General features: G+C 35.0%; 1 protein-coding gene across 1 annotated transcript in view; it reads right to left on the reverse strand.

Annotated features, from left to right (window-relative positions):
- LOC116179315 (transducin beta-like protein 2) overlaps positions 1-22,035 on the reverse strand; it is a 124,198-nt gene that overhangs the window by 55,945 nt on the left and 46,218 nt on the right. The window contains exon 2 of the mRNA XM_031499082.1: positions 16,533-16,552. The gene's annotated coding sequence lies outside the window, so the exon portion shown is untranslated. The remainder of the gene's footprint in view (positions 1-16,532; positions 16,553-22,035) is intronic.

Genomic DNA, 22,035 nt, shown 5'->3' on the forward strand with positions numbered 1-22,035 from the left:
CAAAATTGACGTGCTCGAGGATTTTTCGAAATTTCTAAATTTAATACCCTAAAAGCCCTCTGTATACTTCTCGTTGGGCCACTCTGTATAATATAATATATATAAAAATGAAGAAATTTGATACAATTTAATTTACGAAGTGAGTACTTCTCGATATGCATTGTATGTTTTGCCCGGGCGTAAAATCATCTTACCATTCATGCCGCGGCGAGCTCGGCATTATTAGAGCACATTTAAACCAAAATCGTCCACGTGTCTTTGAAATTAACTAATTTCTATAATACATAGCGGCAAAAAGACGAGAGTATTAACTTCTGTCGGCAGTCTATACAGCAATACTAATGGGAGTCATCGCTTGGTCGTTCGATCTTGACATACTCATTGATATAGCATTTGAAAAGGAAAAATCGATACAAATTCCTGTGTCTCGTGTATAATGAATGGCACCTTTGATTGACAGTTCAAGTTTACGGCGAGTCAAAATTAGGTTAGCCGATGGTGAATGTAGATGTATAATAGTATATTAAGAGATAAGTGCGTATAATCAAGTCTTTAACGCACGCGCAACGAGTTTGATGGCACGATGCGAAGCCGCCGCCGCTTTCACAAGTTGGTTTGAATCTAAGTCAATAGATCGATTCTTCTTGAGTTATTAGGGTTACAATTCAAAATTCGCGCGTGCAAAACTTCCACTATTGTTTGTATTTACTGTAATCGTTTCTAATTCTCAAATTTGAAATTATCTCTTGTACTCGAGGACAACAAAACATTAATTCGCGCTTTGAGACTTTACGCATTTGCGTGACAAGTACTTAACAATGCTAGCGTCTCTGAAAATAATAGACGCTCTCGATTATTAGAGTATCAATACCAAAAATAAAACCACCCCGCGCTCATTTTCAGGTGTTTTACCTAGTTCTGATCTATTATTTATTTATTATCCCTCTCTTGTTCTGGGCCCTCAACAGGCTTGCGCCCAATTACAGAGTGACCCATATAATGCTGTTTAGAGGTGCCTCTGCAGAAGGTCTTAAGTTGGTCTATACTACTGATCTTGTATCTAACAGAAAATAATTGTACCCCATGGTAATTCAAAAATAATAATCGCCCGGCACTATTTTACACCGGTCAAGCTAATCAGCCGTTACCTCACGACATCCTGCCGCCATCTTGTGATGCTGCATTTCCACCCGAAATTAATTACCAGGCATTGAACTGCTTATCTAATTCCATTTCTTATTCGAAATCTTCGTTTAAGAGATTTATTTGTCGAGGTCGTAACTCCATTATATTATGAATTAGAGTACCACTACTCCAGTCTATTTCCCTTTACAATTTAAGATGGACCCTATAAATCAATAAAGTAAATCAAATCCACAAAATCAATGTTGTGGTCACATTTTTTTTTCGAAAGACTCTGGACTTAATATCAAATTTAATAATCAAATACTGCACATTTTTATATACACTGTTTATCTAAAATATCATTGTAACGAACCCGCTAAATCACCAAATTTCTCGGAACGCTGCCTTTTCTGGCGTATCCTTGTATTTTAAAAGTTACGAGCTTTTAGGACTAACGAGCATTTACACAGCAGTTTTAACAATGATTCTTTGTGATATCAAAACATATTAGAGCGCCTAGTTAAATTATTCTTGACCAACCGCAGTAGTTTTTTATCTCTCTACGTAAACAAGTCTCACGCGACGTTAACTCTCTATTACCTCCTATTAATTTTCGTGCAAATTCGTATTTTTGCTACGTGTATAAAACCGACACGTTAGTGAGAATTTATGTACTTCAAACGCGAATCTTTCGCAAATTCTATCAAGATTCACGCGATACTATTGACTTTACTGCGATCAATTAACAACTGTAATGTTCGATTACCCTGGCAGTCAAAAATTCGAATGAATCCCCAAAATATCCCCCAAAACTAATTCCCACTATTATCTATACTAACTAATCTCCTCCTGATTTAGGCCCGGTTGTATAATGTCAGTTTAAACTTCAGTTTATAGTTGAATTGTGGGTTAAAGGATTTGATTGGCTAATATTTCACAAGCTGGCCAATCGTATTTCTCAAATCTGTCGGTTAAACCAAACTGAAGTTTAACCCGACATTGTACAACCGGGCCTTAGAGTGATCTAATGCTGATCTTGCAATCATAATCAATACCACTAATTAAATCTGATATAAATCCCGGACGTCTCGGCTCGAGACTTCCGAAACCCATTAAGACACAATGCTCCATAGAAATTAAACGGCGCAAAAAACGCACCACATTTGCACCGCGGTTGACCAATGTATTCTTTGAATTTATGTAGTCGAATACCTGAATCCGTCTAAAGAATGTGATGAAACCAGAATCTTTTATCTTAAAATCCTGAAGAATTTGAGGAATATGAAGAATCGAAGAATTTTAAGAATTTGAACGTGAATCTGGCATATTTAAGGAGACTTAAAAGTCTGAAATGACTGGAGGAATCTCAGGAATTCGAATAATTTGCACATTTGTGAGAGAGTTGAAGACTACCAAAACAGTAATATAGACGCCATGCGCCCTTTTTGTGTCAAACGTAAAATGATAACATCAAAATTTGAAAATGTTCGTTCGCCCAAGACGTACCGGGGCAAATAAAAACATTGTCAATTTTAGAATAATCCAATGTTTTCTTAGTAAAAAGAGATAACAGAAATATGTTTACAAAAGTTAAGAATGATGTTGAATCTGCCGTTTTCAAAATACGTGCAAGTGGTCACATAAAAAAGATATCTTATCCTGTATCTTGTATACTTTATTCTAAAAAGATAGAATATTAAATGCCCTTTTCAAAAATTTAACTAAAAAATTAAAAAAATATTTTAAGAGTTTAAAAAATTCAACATTTTTTTTTAAAATTTGAACCTTTTTTAAAATTTTTTCTAAACATTTTCAAATATTTTTTGAATTTGAATCGCTAGAATTTTTTAATATCCTCACTATGTTTTTGAAATAATTTAATATGCTATCCGTTTAGATTAAAATATACAGGGTGTATTACATACAAACCAGGTGTCAAATTCTTGACAGAATAGCTTCCTAGCTGAAACCAAAAATTGCCAACATATGTACGCACTTACAGACGGGAAAAATTTATTCTTTAAAAGTTGCTTAAAATGATCTAAAACGTCAACATTTGATGAAATTTCGCATTGTACCTAGCTCATTCTATGAAGAGAAAACCGTCAATTCGTGGAATTGTATGCAACCAATATTACACGATTTCAGGATACGTCAAACATTTCTTGAACTGTTATCGAACATACCATTCCAATTTATTCGTTGTGAAAAATCGCAATTTGACACTAATAAAAAATACACACTAATGGGCAACTTAAATTTGACATTAAGCGACCATTTTTATAGCATAGATTATTTCAAACAAATTCGCGTAGAGTTGATTACCTGTTTTCAACTATTCCCCATGATGACATAAATAAGAAAGTTGGATGTTGCACATGCCCAACACTATTTTTTGCGCATGCATTTTGTTAGCTTTTATTCTCGCTTTTATTAAAAGGACCTACCATCTAAATTTCGTTAAAATTGTTCCATAAATAAGAAAGTTGCATTTCTGCGCATGCGCAACACAATTTTTGCGCATACATTTTGTTTGCTTTTATTAGAGGGACCTATCATCCAATTTTCGTTAAAATTGCTCCATAAATAAGAAAGTTGGATGTTGCACATGCGCAACTCGATTTTTTGCGCATGCATTTTGTTTTCTTTTATTAGGAGGACATACCCTCCAAATTTCGTTTTAATTGTTCCATAAATAAGAAAATTGCCTTTCTGCGCATGCGCAACACGATTTTTGCGCATGAATTTGTTTGCTTTTATTAAAGGGACTTACCATAGAAATTTCGTTTAAATTGCTTCAGAAACAAGATCGTTGCGTTTTGCACATATGCAACACAATTTTTTGACTTTGACAATTTTTTTCTCCGTTTTTTGATAATATAACCCGGCCCAATTTTTTGTAGGTTGTACACAGGAAAATAAGGTCTTCCAAATAATAGAATAAAAATTTTAGGTTGCTATTTGAAAAAAAAAGTTCGATGCCGTTACGGCGCTCCAAAAATTTTTTTCAAAAATCCAGCCCGTTATTTTTCTGTTCGGTATGCCTAAAACATATATACAAAATTTCAACAAAATCCGTCGAGCCGTTTTCTCAGAAAATTGCAAACAAACGTACGTACGTACATACAGACGGAAAAAAAATTTATTCTTTAAAAGTTGCTTAAAATGGTCTAAAACGTCGACATTTGATGAAATTTTGAAATGTTCAAAAAACGGCTATCGCAATAGCTACCTAGCACATGCTAGGAAGCTAAACAAGTTAAAAAGTAATCGTAAACGATTTACATAAAGCGCATTTCCACTTGCATTCATTTCCCATTTGTAAGATGCAACTTCTGTTAAAATCGTAAAAATCCGGCCACAAATATGAAAGATAGCGTTGCACATGGGCAATCCATTGTTGACGTGCTACTTCAATTTCAGTTTATGAGAAGAATTTCATTTCAATGCTTTTCTAAATAAGAAAGTTGGAACTGCGCATGCGCAAACCTAAATTTTAAAACTAATTTACTATAACTAACTAATAAACTAAGATTTTCCTTTGTTCCAAGCGCCTAAGTATCAAATTTCACTTAAATAGTTCCATAGATAAAAAAGTTGGCACGGCGCATGCGCAAAATAAAATTTTGAAACTGGCGCTAGATTTTCCTTTATTCCAAGTGCCTATGTATCACATTTCATTTAAATTCTTCCATAAATAAAAAAGTTGGCACTGCGCATGCGCAAAACCAAATTTTGAAATTGGCGTTTGATTTTCCTTTATCCCAAGTGCCTATGTATCAAATTTCGTTTAAATTCTTCCATAAATAAAAAAGTTGGCACTGCGCATGCGCAAAACCAAATTTTGAAATTGGCGTTTGATTTTCCTTTATCCCAAGTGCCTATGTATCAAATTTCGTTTAAATTCTTCCATAAATAAAAAAGTTGGCACTGCGCATGCGCAAAACCAAATTTTGAAATTGGCGTTTGATTTTCCTTTATCCCAAGTGCCTATGTATCAAATTTCGTTTTAAATTCTTCCATAAATAAAAAAGTTGGCACTGCGCATGCGCAAAACCAAATTTTGAAATTGGCGTTTGATTTTCCTTTATCCCAAGTGCCTATGTATCAAATTTCGTTTAAATTCTTCCATAAATAAAAAAGTTGGCACTGCGCATGCGCAAAACCAAATTTTGAAATTGGCGTTTGATTTTCCTTTATCCCAAGTGCCTATGTATCAAATTTCGTTTAAATTCTTCCATAAATAAAAAAGTTGGCACTGCGCATGCGCAAAACCAAATTTTGAAATTGGCGTTTGATTTTCCTTTATTCCAAGTGCCTATGTATCAAATTTCATTCAAATACTTTTATAAGTAAAAAAGTTTGCAATTCGGTTTATAAATGGTCGAGATGCGAAAAGGGCACTGTGAATTTTGAATCGATTCGATCAACTTTTGGCATTGCGTATTATATGGCTAAATCTATGCCCATATTGAATTTCATGCAATTCAGTTCATAACTAACGGAGATGTAAAAGCGATCGAACATTTCTAAACAAAGTTATCGTTCACACGGACAGATAGATGGACAGACAGACAAAGGAACAGACGGAGAGACCAACCGGCAGGCGACAGATAGCAATGCAAAATTATAAACGATCTCTAGGATCGTTAATAAACGGCAAAAGTGTAAAATTATGGAACATGTAAAAAACGGTTTTTTGTTTTTTTTTACAATAACTTTTTTTGTAAGCGGTACAGAAAAAATTCCTTCCTTGTACAAGACTCGACACCATAACGAACCAAATAGCGAAAAAAGTAGAACAATAGCTCTTAAGATAAAAAACTAGTAGCGTCGCAAAGTTAGCGGACGGACGGACGGACGGACGGACGGACAAAGTGGCCACAATAGCGCATTTTTTTTTATTTTTGTGGAAATGCGCTAAAAATCTGTTAGGCCCGATAACTTTTTTGCTGACCCTTTTTAATATCACGTATTAATCATGAATTTCGCCATGTTTTTTAATTGGGTCAGTTCGAATCGTTATATTACCTACTATCGAAATTTTTCTGACTAATCTCGTGATCAATTTTATCCTGCCCAAGAGTGGTTTCTCTTGCGCAGTGAAGATTCATCCGTCATATTGGTGCCAACATGCAAATTATTTTTCTTCGGTGCGCCATTACTTTTCTATTGACTTAGTGTCTACCTGTACAAGGGATTGTGGTATTGGCTGTCACCATTATCTGTGGAGTGGTTTCTCTTCTTCTTTTTGATGTCTGTGTGGTCCATTGAAGCGTTTTACGGATTTGTATTTGCAACTTATCAGCACGAGGTTGCAGTGCCTCTGGAAGCACTTGGTCATGTTTGATATCAGAATTTTAACTTTTTCATTCAAGAGGAAAAAATGTATTCAACCATTTATAGAGTATATTATGTGTCGTAGCAGCGGATAACGCTATTAAACAACAAATGTTAAAGTTGACCATAAACAAAATGTCCGTTCTTACAACACAAGCATTAGATTACAATTAAGCCAACTATGAATAGTAATGAAGTACAATACATTAACAAAGCACGAAGTTGTTGGCTATTGCTAAATAGTTATTTTCCTCTAAACAAGTCCGCGGAAAATGAGGAACGCGGAGCACGTACGCATTTCCATTTACGCGTCCAGAAGTTCCCTTGAAGTTGAACAAAGATACAAATTTACGTCAAATTTTATCTAATCACCATCAGTGACATTCGAAATATCTGATGTAACCGAGACCCAGTTACCAAAATTGACTCATTAATAATAATAGCCCTACTGGCTCGTACCTCAGTGTAATGTCAAGGTATATATTTACGGCAGCGATGATCTCCATTATCTGATACATTTTGTTAAATTTACACATTTTCCCAAGCATACGATATTTGCCATTGTTTATTGAAATAATGTACATCTTCAATGTCGGCGATTTATTACAACCTACACGGAATAAAATGGAGGTCACATGATGGCGGATAAATTAATAAGCAAAGTGTCGAGATTACCTAATTTATAATTCATGACCGTATTCACTTATTTTTCTCGCCAGTCTTATCAACGGTTAAAATAGAATGGCGAGAAAATTCTTAGTTCTATACTCGGATAGGTACAAGGTACCTAATTTATGGCGCACCTTGAAATTTTTTTCCCTCTATTAACAGTATGATAATATTGTTTTTCATTAGCGCAAATACGTTTAAGGATACCAAAGGCAGATAATTTAATTAGCGATGATAACGTCTATAGCATAATAAATAAACAATATGCCGTAATGCTTTAAGAGCTGCAATTATTTAAACTTGGCGTGCAGCATCGCGTGCGACCTTCTTGGCAGGACATTTTTAGCGTAACACAACGAAGTTGAGGTAAAGCTTATGTGCTCGTGTTTCCGTCCGTCCGTCGGTCCGTCCGTTCCATCGAGATCTCGGCCCCTGGGCCACCTAGAGACTTCGGGTTTTCGCTAATTAATAGCTGTTATGGTTTATATTTGCCCAATTCGATCAGTTTCATTTAACTCCATATTTTGCGCAGACTGCGCAATGCCAACTTTCATATTTATGGGGATATTTCTTTGAAATTTTAACCACAGACGCTTCTAGTAAAGATAAACTTTTCGCGCATATTAAAAATTATGTGGGCATGGCATGCGCAGTGACTGCGCAATGCCAACTTTCATATTTATGGAGATATTGCTTTGAAATGTTAACCACAGACGCTTCTAGTAAAGGCAAACATTTCGCACATAGTAAAAATTATGTGGGCATACGCAGTGACTGCACAGGCTGCTCATAGCCAACTTTCTTATGTATGGTAATATTTCTTTGAAACTTTATTTTACTTATTTAATTCCTCTGTTTCTCTGGACGTGGACGTGCTTCAATATGCAGATTCGACATTTTGTGTGCTTTTGGTGACGATGCGTCGTTTTTTTTAATTAATTTCCTTAAAGTGGACAGAAAAGGCTGCAGGAAAGGAACCTGCCGAGGAAAACCCGTAGGTAATCAGAAAACAAAATGTATACAGGAATACATTAAATCCGAAAAAATTTTTCTTCTGTATTTCAGTATTTTATCGCATCGAAACAGGGTATCGATCAATGGAATTCGTTCAGAATTAATGAACACACCGTACATTGATGGAGGCTACCCGCTCTATTGAACACCCGGTACATGAAGGAACTCAATCGGGTGCTTTTTAACGAAAAACTGTGGGAGGGTTGCCGATAAAACACCGTTAGGGGTACGCACTTATCGAATCTTTAGGGAGGTTAAACTGATTTTCCATTGTGAACTATCAGAGATGGAATTCCGAAAAGGAGTACCTACCGCAACGGACGAGGAATTTGACACCCCGGATATCGTGAGCCATAATCGCGGTTTTGGTTGAAAAAAGTTTCATTCAGTCACCCGTAAATCTATGGGGGGTGGTTAAATTGTTGGTGAAAAGACATTTCGCTCGAAAGAAAATTAAACTCAAAACCAAACGAGATACGAAGAGTCGCATACGATTTTTAGTAGGGGAATTCGGATTCGGAAACCAGAATTTTGATCCGGCTCATATTCAATAGCTAAAAATCGTTAAAAATAGACTGCGTGAACATTCTCGTTTTCCAGCGGATTACGTAATTTTCCGCAATGATGTGAAATTTATTTACTGATTTTTTTCGTTAACATTTTGAAATCATATCAGCAGAACAGTCCGTATTTGAGTTGCACCATCTGAACTACCGTTAAATACTGTAAATAAGATACTTAATCATATTTTTTTTGCAATTTTGTATTCCACTTATTGCCGTTTCCTTTAAGGGTGTTAAAAGATTATCTTGTTGTTGGTTGAATAATAGTAAGAAAAAGCGGCTAAAAAAATTGTTCATTGTAATTTAATCGAGCTGGAACCAGACTCGAATTGGCCCATTTCCGTCATTTCTATAGGGTCTCCATATCTCCATAATTGTCATTGCCATCAAAAAAGTAATATGGGCGCATTCCGCTCTTGGGTCAAATTTAAAATGGTAAAATCAAAATTTGAATATATTCGCTGGCTATTTCTAAAAGGCCCTATATTCTATTAGTTAAAGAGCTACAGAAAATGTTTATTACAAGTTTCTTTATGATTGTTGAATAATTTGCCGTTTCAAAAATAAATATACGGGGTTAGACGAAACATTTATCGAACCTAACATAATTTTTGTAAATGGATCACCCTGTATATTTTAATCTAAAAAGATAGCATATTCAATTGTTTTTTCAAACCATACCACAACAGGTAGTGATTAAAAAAAGATTCTAGAAAGATTTAATAATATAAAAAAAGTTACAAATTTATAAGAGGTTCAAATATTGAAACAATACAAAAAAAGTTTTAAAAGATTTTTTAAAGCGTTTATTTTTTTTTAATCAATCAAAGTATCGAAAATGAGACACCCTGTATTTTAAACTAACTCGAGTACGTACGGATAAGAGGGGCTTCTTTAGTTCTCTTCATCTCTGCTCAATATTTTGTCTTTACTGTTGAGTTGATGCATTGGAGCGTCAAATTTCGTCGACTTTGGTCTTCCCAATCAATGAATCACTAAAGTTTCTGGTGCTTTTAAGATTTTTGAATTTTCTCAATACTCTGGATCTGGACAACTAGATCGAAATGAAAATCTTGGTTTTTTTAAGTATTTGGCTATGGTGTATTAATAGCTTTTGTAGATAGTTCAATAAACTATCATATGATGTAATAATATACAGGGTGTTCCATACAGAAGGCACATTTTGATTATTATCTGAAAATGCGAAGTTTGTTTTTGACATTACAGATTTGGATTCAGTAGACAAAAATACAAAATTTTGGTAATTTAACCGTTTTTCTAACTTTACGACTAAGCAATAGTGCCGACTTAATTTGAAACAGACTGTATAATAATCATTTCCGTGGTTTCTTTAGCCTTGGAAATGAAATCAATAGAACCCTTGGGTACCTAAAGTAGGTTTTCCTGGAGTTCGGTAAGTAAATTCATAAACTAAAATTTATAAAACCTATGGAAGCTACAAATTTGATAACTACTATTTTTTTGATAAAACTTACCGTTAGCGAGATTTTTGCGAAAAACCATTAATCTTGACCTTTGACCTCGCGTATGATCTTTACCGGCGCATGTATCGGCGGGGACTTTTGGGATGTTTAGAACCACAAAAGGAAGCTCCATGCAAAAATTCAGCTTTCCTCTATTTTTTCATGAATATTGTCTTTATTCCCCGTATTATAATTGGACAATGAAAGGGTCGACATGTTGGAAATGTCAATTTGATTGTGAACAGCCTATTTAAAACTTGGCTACTGCAAACATAATGGGACAACCATGCTGTGACGTCACAGAGAGTGCGCCCTAGGAGAAATATAGGCAACTTTCTCTTTTTCCTTTTTTTAAAATATTTTCTCAGTATTTTGCCGTAGATTTTGCCATTACCATTCGCAAGATGAAAATTTTGGACGTTTGGGCCGGAAAGTTTACATTCTCAAAATCTGCTCATTGTCAAAACTGAGAAGTCCAGAATCTTTGAAAGTGGAAATTTGGTAATCTTCCATTTCGAAAAATTCCCTTTTTGAGTTACATATATGAGAATGCGAAAACATTACAACGCAATCGAGTGATGAAACACCTACCAAAAATTATTATACGTATAAACCTAATTAATACACAATGAGGTTGTCGATGAAGATAAATTATTATCAAATTTGGAAACGTACAAGGATGATGTAAGAAACGAGAAACATTTCTTTTCTACGTCCAATAAAAATTAGCCCGATAGCAATATCAAGCCCTCGAAATTTACATTTTTCGTTTGCGTTTCAATTTGGGAAAATTGGCATCCAATCCAATGTCGTTCATAAAAATTGCGACACATTCCTATCATCAGATGATCTTAAGTAAATGATTGTAGTGTACAAACAAATAGTTGTTTTTTGCCAATTTTTCCGTTTGTGTATTAAATAGTCGCAATGCATTCGAACAATGTACCTGTTTACTTACCACTTGATTAAAGCACCATGTCTCCTATCTTATCGTTTCGATTTGGCCCGGGAAAATTTAACCTTCATCCGCATAATGAATTTCAATTATGAATAGGAAATACAGTTTCCATGAAGACAGGGCATATCTTTTCAGAAAATGGGTCATTGTGAAACTTGGAACATGCATTACACATTTCTTTGGATGGCGTGGGAGCAAATTCTATACATTTCTGAGTCTTTGTGCGCAAAAAAATCACTTCACGATGGCAATGACGGTTTAATGAAACGCCAACCTTCGAACTGCCTTACTTCATTTAGGCATCAGACCATGTTTCGTAATTTTAATATTAATTACTGCATTAATTAGTCCCGGTTTCGAAGGCTTATTTTACTATTCAGGTCCATTGGAGCTGCCAACAGCGTCGCAAAGGAAAAGCGCCCAGTACCAGAATTCCTCTGTACTTGATAAGATCCATCGAAGTCTTCGAGAATGTAATGAGAAGTTTGAGAGGAGCTCACCATGGACTCTATAGTAGACATATTATTAGTCGAGTCTTAAAATACAATCCCCGACCAAAAAAATACCATGGAGCACGAATGAGACTTGCACTGTTTACAAGACCCAGCATTAACTCCCAATTCAGTACTAGTCCTGAAAATAACCTGTAAGCGTAGGCAGCACTTGTTCTTCTATTCGAGTAGCAAAGCCGTAAAAATGGTGTAACGGGAGCCCGCGAACATGATAGTAAACGGCGTACGTGTCCGCATGCATGCGAAAATTGACCCATTCTCACAACTATTTTGAAATGCGCACTGATCATATCAATTTGATTTATTTGTCATTTGACACACTGTATCCGTCAAAGGACTCGCTCAAATTCGAAAATTGTAGGAAATTAAGAGTGATTTTCAATAATGTTACCGGACCCATCGTTCAATTTAAAATTATTGAAGGCATGCCACCCTACTTATAGGGTGTTGACACCAGGGGTGTAAATTTTTAAGTAAAGGATGTTTCCCTTCCAAACAAAATCGACCTGATTTTGCATTTTTTCCCAAAAACTATTACCTTTTATCATGATCATATTCAAAATTAGTCCAGTCAAATCAGAGCATTAATCAGTAAAGATCTGAATTTTTGTATATACGTTTATTGGGACTTTTCTATTGAACGTACTAAAAGTCCCTTTTAAAATCTGTTGTGCTCGAGCCGCCATCTTGGAAAAACGGTACACTTTTTCAGTTTTTATGATACCCTTATCGTCAAGACCGGAATAGAATTATCCTAGGAATTATCTCTGTCTGCAAATTTTGTCATTGTTGCCGAAGGATCTCCTCGTTCTACTAACTGCATTGGCCCCGCAGGACAATAATATGTTTTTTTATGAAACCATGAAAGGGAACAACCTAGGGAAGAACTGAGCGTATTTGTATATTTATCCATCAACATGGTTTCATTCCAAAAAATCTACGGTAACAAATCTTTGTAATTTTGTACATTACACTTCTCTTGCGTTGGATAAAAGAAACCAGGTTGATGTTATATACACTGATTTAAAAAAAAGGCTTTTATACCGTAGATCAAGATAAATTAATACAGTACAACTTGTCAGTGCCCTTATTTAAACTGTTGATATTTGAAGGGTCGTTCACAAATTGACTCTTATAAGAATCATATTTCACCAGTTTTTCATACATATTCTGGGGTGCCTCAAGGCTCAAACCTGAGACCAATGTTATTTTTACTTTTTGTTAACTCGCGAAATACGCTATTCTCAAATTCTGTGGTTTGCAGATGACTTAAAATTGTTTTTAAGTCTGTAAGTTCAACAGATGATGCGGCTGCATATAGAAACCTTGAATTTGTTATAAGGAACTCTTGTCAATTCAATATTAGTACGTTAAGTATTTTATACAATGCCTTTCTAAGATCCAAATTTGAATACGCATCTATTATCTGAAAAAAGAGTGTCAACTTATTGAACGTGCATTATGGCACGCAAGTATCCTTTTTTGGTATCGAGTCGTTCCAATTAAAAACGTAGGAGAATAGAAGCAATGTCCATTCTCTTATTTTTCTGTTTAAAATTTTGAATAATTTTATTGACGATACAGTTATAAGAGGCACAGTCAACTTCTATGTTCCAAATGTTATACCATCAAGAACTATAGACATTTATTTTATATCCCCCGCGTCAACACAGATATTGTAAAAATTCTGCATTGTTTGCAGCATTAGTTACATCTTTATAATATAGTGTGCGTTTATGGAATATCAGCATAGATATTGTTTATATGTCCCTAAGACAGTTTGGACGATCGTGTGACAATATCCAAGAACTGGAAAAAATTGTTCACACCATTTTTTTTATTTTTTATTTCTTCTTTTGTTTTCCTTTATTTTTTTTATTTCTCTTACATATATTTGTTTATATTCTTTATGTTTTAGAATAGTTTATTTTTTTGTTAAAAATACATGTATACATTGTTGTTGGGGTAACCTGTTATGTTTATAAATAAATAAATAAATACATCAACTAAATAAATAAAAAATATACTTCTCGAGTATCTTCATTCAGTGCTCTCATTACTATTCTGCAATTGTAAAAAGGGATGTTACCTCATCTTGTGGATGACGGAAATCAGACTAAAATGCGCAGGGATTTGTGGACATTGGTACGACTAGTTTATCATGAAAAAAAAGAAAATCAGAAAGTTTCGTTTTTTTGCCATATTTTCAGAACTATTAATGATATTTTACATTTCTTTTCAGATGGTTATTCAGCACGGAAATTCGCAACTATGCCCCCATTTAACCAACTTTCTATCTCTTAAGGTAAGCGAGATCCCCTTGGTGGCACTCGAAAAATGGACACCGTGTATATAGGCAAGAAACTGAAAAAGTGCCCCTTTTTCCAAGATGGCGGTATGTCGAATGGGAAATACCAATAAACATGTATATCAAAATTCAGAAAGTTTAAACATTTTTAGGTGAGTAATTATGATAACGCCACTTATCGCCTCTATACGTAGAAAAACTGCGCAACCACTGCAGTTTTTGATGATTAACCCAAAATGTTGTTTTCCTAACGAGTGCCAACTGCTCGGATGAACGGACCTTTAATGTTGTTTTGCTTGGAATTCCTTTTCTTTTGCATCTAGGTATATACATAAAAATGTCCCCTTGTATGAACCAAGAAAACGGCTAAAACTTTGAACGTTCTCTGACAAAAACAATTGTTAAAGTAAGTGACAATTAAAAACGAAATAATAGAAAATAACCGCAGAGTGCTATTGAAAATCGTCTAGGTTACAAGTGAATTGGAAACGAGGTCGACTATTTTGAAACAAGAGTGCAATTGAACAAGAAAAACGCAATTTTTGGGTGCAAAAAAACGTGTACACCAAGAGCTGGCAATTCTAGACGACCTCAATTCGCCAAATTGCACAATAAAGCGCATCGCATTTAATTACTCTATTACTAACGGTTCATTCAATTGTTTTAATTTAATCGTGCTAACCGCACCGAAACGGTAGTAAATAGTAACAAAAAAGAAGGATTTAATTCACTTTTGACCAAATTAAATTTGGAATTAACGGTAAAGTTGTCGTTTGTGGGATTTATCCTACGTGTAAACCACAGATTGCCAATGACCTGGTCACAAGTCCATGTCAGCAGTTGGTTGCATTTCTAATTTAGCGTAAAGGATACTTGCATGTACCGTTTTTTTGCATTTTCTTTAATTGAGCGCATCGCGATGTCGACATCTACGACGAGAATGAACATAGAGCACGTCGTCGCCAGGAATTAAAGCTTAATTTTCTGGACGAAGATGATTGTTAATGGGCAACAAATTACCAGTAGCTTATTATTGCATCTGAGTCGTTCGTTACATATTTTCTACTACTCTTTCGTGACAGTTAATAGTCGAAAAAATTTCACATTAACTATACCGGGGGGACTAAAAGATTACGAAATTTGGATAACTTACAACAATTAAACGCGACGACCTAGGCCGAGTACACTTGATACTATTCATATTTGTAAAGCTACGTGTTAAAACTTGATCTAGGAAAAGCTGAGACGACATTGAACAGTAAACAGTAAAGCTTTTCAATTTTATATAGAAAATTGAAATGGATTCAAACTGATTCAAACGGATGAAATCTATGGAGATCAAAGCAAAGTCGAATTAAGACCTGAAAAATTAGAAGGTACTGTTTTGTATTCCGAAGAACAGAAATTGGTATTTTAGGGGTACCGTAGAATTTCAATATCTTATACCAAATGAAGTACATCAACTTTTAAAAAGAAGGAACCCCTAAATTATTCCAATAAACTAAATTATCACGTAAAAATTGTTTCCCCAAGGACATGATGGACGTAGATTGTGTTAAGATTTTAGAAATCAATTACTAAAAACTCTCATATGCCATTCAAAGTCATTAATAGCAGAAAAGTAACCTTAGATGTGAAAGTGGTCACCACTGATGCAGCTGTAACACGGATGAGGGTAATCCTACGCTATGGGTGAATAATATTACTTGGAGGAACCTACGCTATGAGCGAACGGGTGTTCAACTCCTATCCTACGCCTGTGAACAGTAACGCTAGGGAATCTTCTTCGGTATTAGGTACAGAAGTCGATTGAATTTTTATTATCATCGTATTTCATGCCTCCAACATCGCCTCTGGTACCATTAGTAAAAAGGTTTGCGCCCTAAGGTCATGCATTGATCAATACTTCGCAAAAGGTCATACCTATGTGCACTATGTTTTTATTCACTAGAAGCATCTATGGTAACATTTCATCGAAATAAAGTCGGCGTTGCGCAGTCTGCGCATGCGCACATCTGGTTTTTATTATATGCGATATGTTTGCCTTTACTAGAAGCATATGTGGTTAAAATTTCAAAAAATATCTCAATAAATTAGAAAATTGGCATTGTTCAGGTGCCAAAGATATAAATATTGAATTCAAAACGAACGAACTAGATAATTGAAAATTGTAGAAGTAGTTAAGGGCTCCGACGGACAGAGGGACGGGGAAAGTGGCTGCAACTTCGTTGGAAAATGCGCCAGAATACATATGTAGAGCGGTGAGCCATTAGGTCGTTAAATCAGATCCCTTATTTTTGGCAGTTGCTATAAAAACGTGAGTAGTGTCAAATTATTACATGCCAGCTTTTTAACTTGCTCCATACTTTTTGAATTTCGGTGGGTTTTTACAAATTAAAATCAGTTTTTTCCAAACTTATCAGCACTGTGTTTTTTTAATTCAAGAAATCAGTAACAGTATTGTCTCAGTGATGAATTTTATTGATTGGTCCAAAACCACTATACCTATATGTCGTATGATGTTCTACCGCCCGCAAAGCGAAATGTGCATAAACTTACCTTTTCGGAATGCGATAATCCTGAAACAAAAAAGAAAATTAGCAGGGCAACACTACAGAACATTTTGTTATAGAAAGAATTAAGTCGTAAACTAAGGAGGCGTTGCAGTTGGCGTATAGCAGGCATGGGCAACCTTTTTTTCCAAGGGGCCAAAATAAAATTTTTCATATGCGCCACGGGCCACACTTGAAAATCCAAATAAAAAGTATGTTTAAAGAAATCAATATTTATCTATTTCTTTTTGGTCTATATCTATTTTTTGGTTTCGTAAAAATCATTAAAAAAAAACAATAAGTACTCTTGAAAATTGACACGATTTTGCATACAAAATTTACCAGACGTGGATAATAAATCTCCATATTCAGCTTGTATCCAAATTTTCATTTATGCTCTTTAAGATTTGTTGCAATATATGGCTTAAAAATGTTGTTTAATCCCAAAACACCTGTCCTTGTATTGCCCCCCCCCGTATATATCGCGAGGAAAATTCTGGAAAATACCTGGCGATATTTCTGAAACCAGAAATGCATCTTTAACTAGGCTTTTAAACGCCTTGGAAGCTTCGGATCGCGTCCACTAGATGCTGCACTTGTAACATAATCATATTAATTAATTAATTAAAATGTAACTTGTGGGCCCTATGAAGTATTAACTCTGAATTATGTTAGCGGGCCGGACAAAACTTATCGGCGGGCCGGATCTGGCCCGCGGGCCGTAGGTTGCCCACGCCTGTTATAAGGGAAAGCGGGCTAAATCAATAATGAGTTAAAAATACTACTCGATGGGCCCACTATAGATGCCCACCGCCTCGTTAAATTTTTATCTTACTAACCTATCAGAGCACATTTTATATCTGTGATACGCGCGGGCATAAAGTACCACTTTATGCCCTAGGGCATTAAGTATCACCATAGTAACTCATTTATACTTAATGACAAAACAAACAAAAGATTTGCAGGTCATTGAAAACTAGAAACGTCAATTATTAATTGTCAATACCTACTAAATCACAAGATTTACCTTATTTCGTATAGTTTCTGGAACTTCTTGCTCATTCACGATGAATTGAATTATTTAAATTTACGTTTGACGTTTGGATGGTTTCAATCACATTAACAAATTCGAACCACGCATACTCGATCAAACATAATGAATTATTTTGTAAACGAATTTTGACGAAGAAAACCATTTGTAAAACATAAAATTGTGTATGTACCACGGGCATAAACTGATGTTTATACTCTCGGGCGACTAAAAAGCTCTCGGGCCATAGGCCCTCGAGAATATAAACATCACTATTATGCCCTTAATACATAAATAACTATTTCGCGTAGTCAGCAGGAAACGTGGAAATAAACAAAACAAACGCGTGCACGTTGACGCGTTAAAGCAAATCCAAATTCAAGCGCTTGCGGTCGGACGTTGTTGAGGGATTAATTTTTGTATAGGATAAAAAATATTGTGTGCACCACGGCACGAAAGTTGTTTTCCGGGCCTCAGGAAGTGGCCAGCCTCGGCTTCGCCTCGCCTGGCCATATCTTCCTTCGCCCCGGAAAACAACCACTTTCCCGCCTTGGTACACAAAGTGCTATTATATCATGCATTTGATATAAGAATGACAGATGTCATTAGAATGCACAATCATTTGTTTCACTTTGATATACAGAAAGACAAGATTCCTCTTCTATTTGATTAAAAGTGAGACATGTAAGGCTGATAAAGTGTTAATCAAATTACAAGAAGAACAATATGAAAAAAACCACTTAATTACTTTCTCCCAAAACTCAAAAGGGAATTAAATATTACTTTATATAGCGTAACAACCGAGGTAATTAGTGGGGCTTTGAGGTAAATTTTTACATTAATGATTAATGCCTCTTTTTGTAGCAAGTTCACCATCTACATGCAATCTGTGTTCTTCGTTATTAATATCGTGAGCCTGATTTGTGTAGTATTGTTATGCTCTTAAGACGGAGTGACAATCCGAACCCGTCCCAATGAGTGACACCTAAAGGCGGCCCCACATTACATGGCAAACTAGGCGAACGCCAACGTTTGCGATGTGTACAAGTTTCCTTGCCAAATTAAAGCTTGTCAAGTGGTTCATACACATTATAATGTCGAACTTCCCTGTGTTCAAGCGATTTTCAGAGCAGTAGCCAATATTGTCAAAGGAAATCGTTGCAACAGTACAAAACGGTGCTGAATTCTGACCACTGTGTAAAATTTGGCTGTGCTTTTTTATCTTTAGATACTATTTCTTAAGCTTGATTTTTGTATAAAATGGACAGATATGTTAAAAGTTTGGGTAAGATAACAATTGATAACATTTTGCTTGCGTGATAAGACAAGTGTTCCGAAAATTCTGTTTTTCTACTCCTATACTTTAATTGATATGTTAAACATTTGCTACCTGTACTTAAATAAATAGCATAATTGACGTTTTTAATTTTTGGTTTTAAAATCGTTATTTCGGAAGGTATTTAAAAACCAAAAGTGACTTGCTGTAGGAAAAGAGACAAGAATCCATTTCAAAAATGTATAACATGTTTATAGAAAAATTTTAAAAAATTCAATATTAAAAAACAAACATTTTGAGTGACATTTTAGTTAATTTGTTCATGCATATTGCTATTCTTAACACTACTAAAATGTCATTCGAAATGTTTTTTAATTTCGAATTTTTTCTGATTTTTTATAAACATACATTTTTGAAATCAGGTTTTTTTCTCTATTAAAGGACCTAAATCTTTAAAATGGCTCCCATATGAAAAACACAAGTTGCTATCGACATAATATAATGATAACGAAAATTCACTTCCATCATCTATAAGAACAGAAAAAGTTTCCTAAAGAAAGTCTGTTTGGTTTTTAAATAAATTTTGAATAACTAAGATGGACCTTGGGCAAGCATCCAACACAAACACATGTAAATTAGAAATGAAGTCGTTGTGAATGAAACACACGGAAATTAATGTGAGAATTACAAAATTGCGATTTAATCGTCTTAACACAAAAAAGGAAAATGGTACAAAACACATACAATTATTACAAATAGACTTAACTACTTACATTAGTTGTCCCGGAATTGAAATATCCAATCAAAAGGTATCCGTACACAGCTCACAATGAAAATTTTCAATTAACACAAATTACACTTTACACTAACGACATCGGGTAATCGCAGCATCTTCTTTTCGGGTAGACAAAAACGTTCACAATAAAGCTCAACTTCCAACTGAGTAACGTTGAAAACCAACTTAGGAAACGGCGACAAATATCTCTCCTTGCAGCACCGTTGATGGCCAAAACTTTACGACAATCCTCCAACCGGTAAGACAAAAAAAACTTCGGAGCTGTACTAAGCACGAAAAAACGTAGAAAAATAATTAGCCGCGAATTCGGCTTCCGGCTTCACAAAGGGAACTTCTTCAATCTTTAAACTCACATTGAACGAATACTTTCGATGCTGACTGCGGCTTCAAATGAATAATAAACTGGCCATAATTCAACGATGGAACTCGCAAGAAGCGAATAAATCTTCAACGAAACGTAGTTCCGCATCTCAACGTAGCATAAAGCTGATTTTAAATCTTCAACTAACTCGGCGCTGAACGTGGCAGAAAGCGACGCTTTTCTTGTTAACGTCCTATTTAAGGCGAAACCCTTCTTCCGATAATAATAATTACAACGACCAATCATACACAGTTGACAGCAAAACTATCCCACCAACGCACGTTATCAGGTCAACAAAAATAGAGGTAGATTAAATTTCTAAATCAATTGGTTATCAGACATTAAGACATAAATCCAAACTTAAATTCTAGGAAAAATAAAATTTCATCTCTCTTACCTACACAGAAAAGGCGATAAATCACATCTACCTGTCTATTACATTAAGCATTTACATTTGATAACAGATAAAGACCCAAACAATTCCCGGAACTTTCTATGTTTAAATAAAATGTCAAAAAACAACCTTGACCGCTTTCTCGTATAACAATATTCACCATGCCGTCACATAGACCAACGACAATTAATAAAAATTTAATTAGGAAAGTTAATAACACAAAAAGGAGACCGCCCCTGTCCATCTTAATTAGGATGTCCGAAAATTTCATCCTGCTGGACGAAATAGACACAGCAATATTCATACGTACTGTAGAAATCTTTCCAGAAATCGGTCGTTGTTTTCGCATCTCTATAATGTGAACAAAAACTGGTCGATTACAAAGCATTGTTAGCTTCAATTTTGCTTTCCTCGCTTGCCGCTTCAACTTTGTTTGATGCTCGACCCTTAAATTTCAAAAACTTGGTTTGACGGCGGGGCGTTAACACTTTGAGATTCACCAACGAATTATGTAAAAATGTACCGCAATATCTGTTCAGAGTACCCAGTTTACTTGAAATTGACCATGCGGCCCATAACATGTTAGCAGAGTTCGTACTCGTAAATTAGATAAGATCGGGCAACTATTCTATTAAACAAAAACTGACATTCATACATTATATATTCAAGTTCCTTATTTTAACACAGGAAGGAAATGGCTTTCATCTTTGAGACTAAGCGATGCAACAATAAAACGATAGTACGAATATAATGCCGAAAATCAAAAAGTTTAAGTTCTACGATATTCCGTTGTCGAGATCTCGATCGATTTATAAAAGGCTCCCTAACAACCGACAGTAAATCAATAAGCTCCTTTTTGAGAATAAAAAATGCGCTAAAAACAATTTTAAAAAAATCAAAGATCACAAAACATAAAGTTCATACAATTAGAAAACATCTCACTCGATTTAACAGAAATAAAATTTCGAAGAGACGAGATTAAAAAAATTCGAAACATTAACAATTCAACCAATTCTGAACTGTTACAAATTTGACCAAAAATTCGGAAATGAACTCACTGCTACACATTTCACCGTGATCTAAATGAAGCCTGAAGAGATCGGGATATTGGTGAGAAAAATTAAGTAACAACATGGCCATTCGTATAAAAAGTCATGACTCGGTATAATTTCTTGACGACTGTTGAGACGCTACCATTTCAAATGCTACCGGCCGAAATGACGGAGCGTCGCGCGGGAATTGGAATCATTCCAATAACTTTAAATATTTAATCTACGACTATTAAATACGCTCAAATAACGTCACTATACTTTTAGGCGATTATGATATGCACAGCGCCGCCGCTAGGCTTTAGGAGGCCTAAGGCAAAATGCGCCGAAGAGGCCTATGATAGGTAGGGTAGTTCTCGGGAAAATATGGTAAACACAGATGTGATAACATAAAGGTAAATTTGTGGATGTAAACTGAAATTATGCATAATGTTAGATATGCGTATGTGTCATAAGATGCCCGTTTTTCTATACCTATTGACTAGTGTAAAGCCATAGCTGCACAATGAGCACAAATAAACATTATTATTATAATTATAACAGTTATATAATAGTGTTGTTAGTTATTAGTATTAGTCATTCATATCATCACAACTTCACGTTG

Source organism: Photinus pyralis, unplaced genomic scaffold, assembly GCF_008802855.1.
Source record: "Photinus pyralis isolate 1611_PpyrPB1 unplaced genomic scaffold, Ppyr1.3 Ppyr1.4_LG8, whole genome shotgun sequence".
In the NCBI taxonomy this organism is placed as follows: domain Eukaryota; kingdom Metazoa; phylum Arthropoda; class Insecta; order Coleoptera; family Lampyridae; genus Photinus; species Photinus pyralis.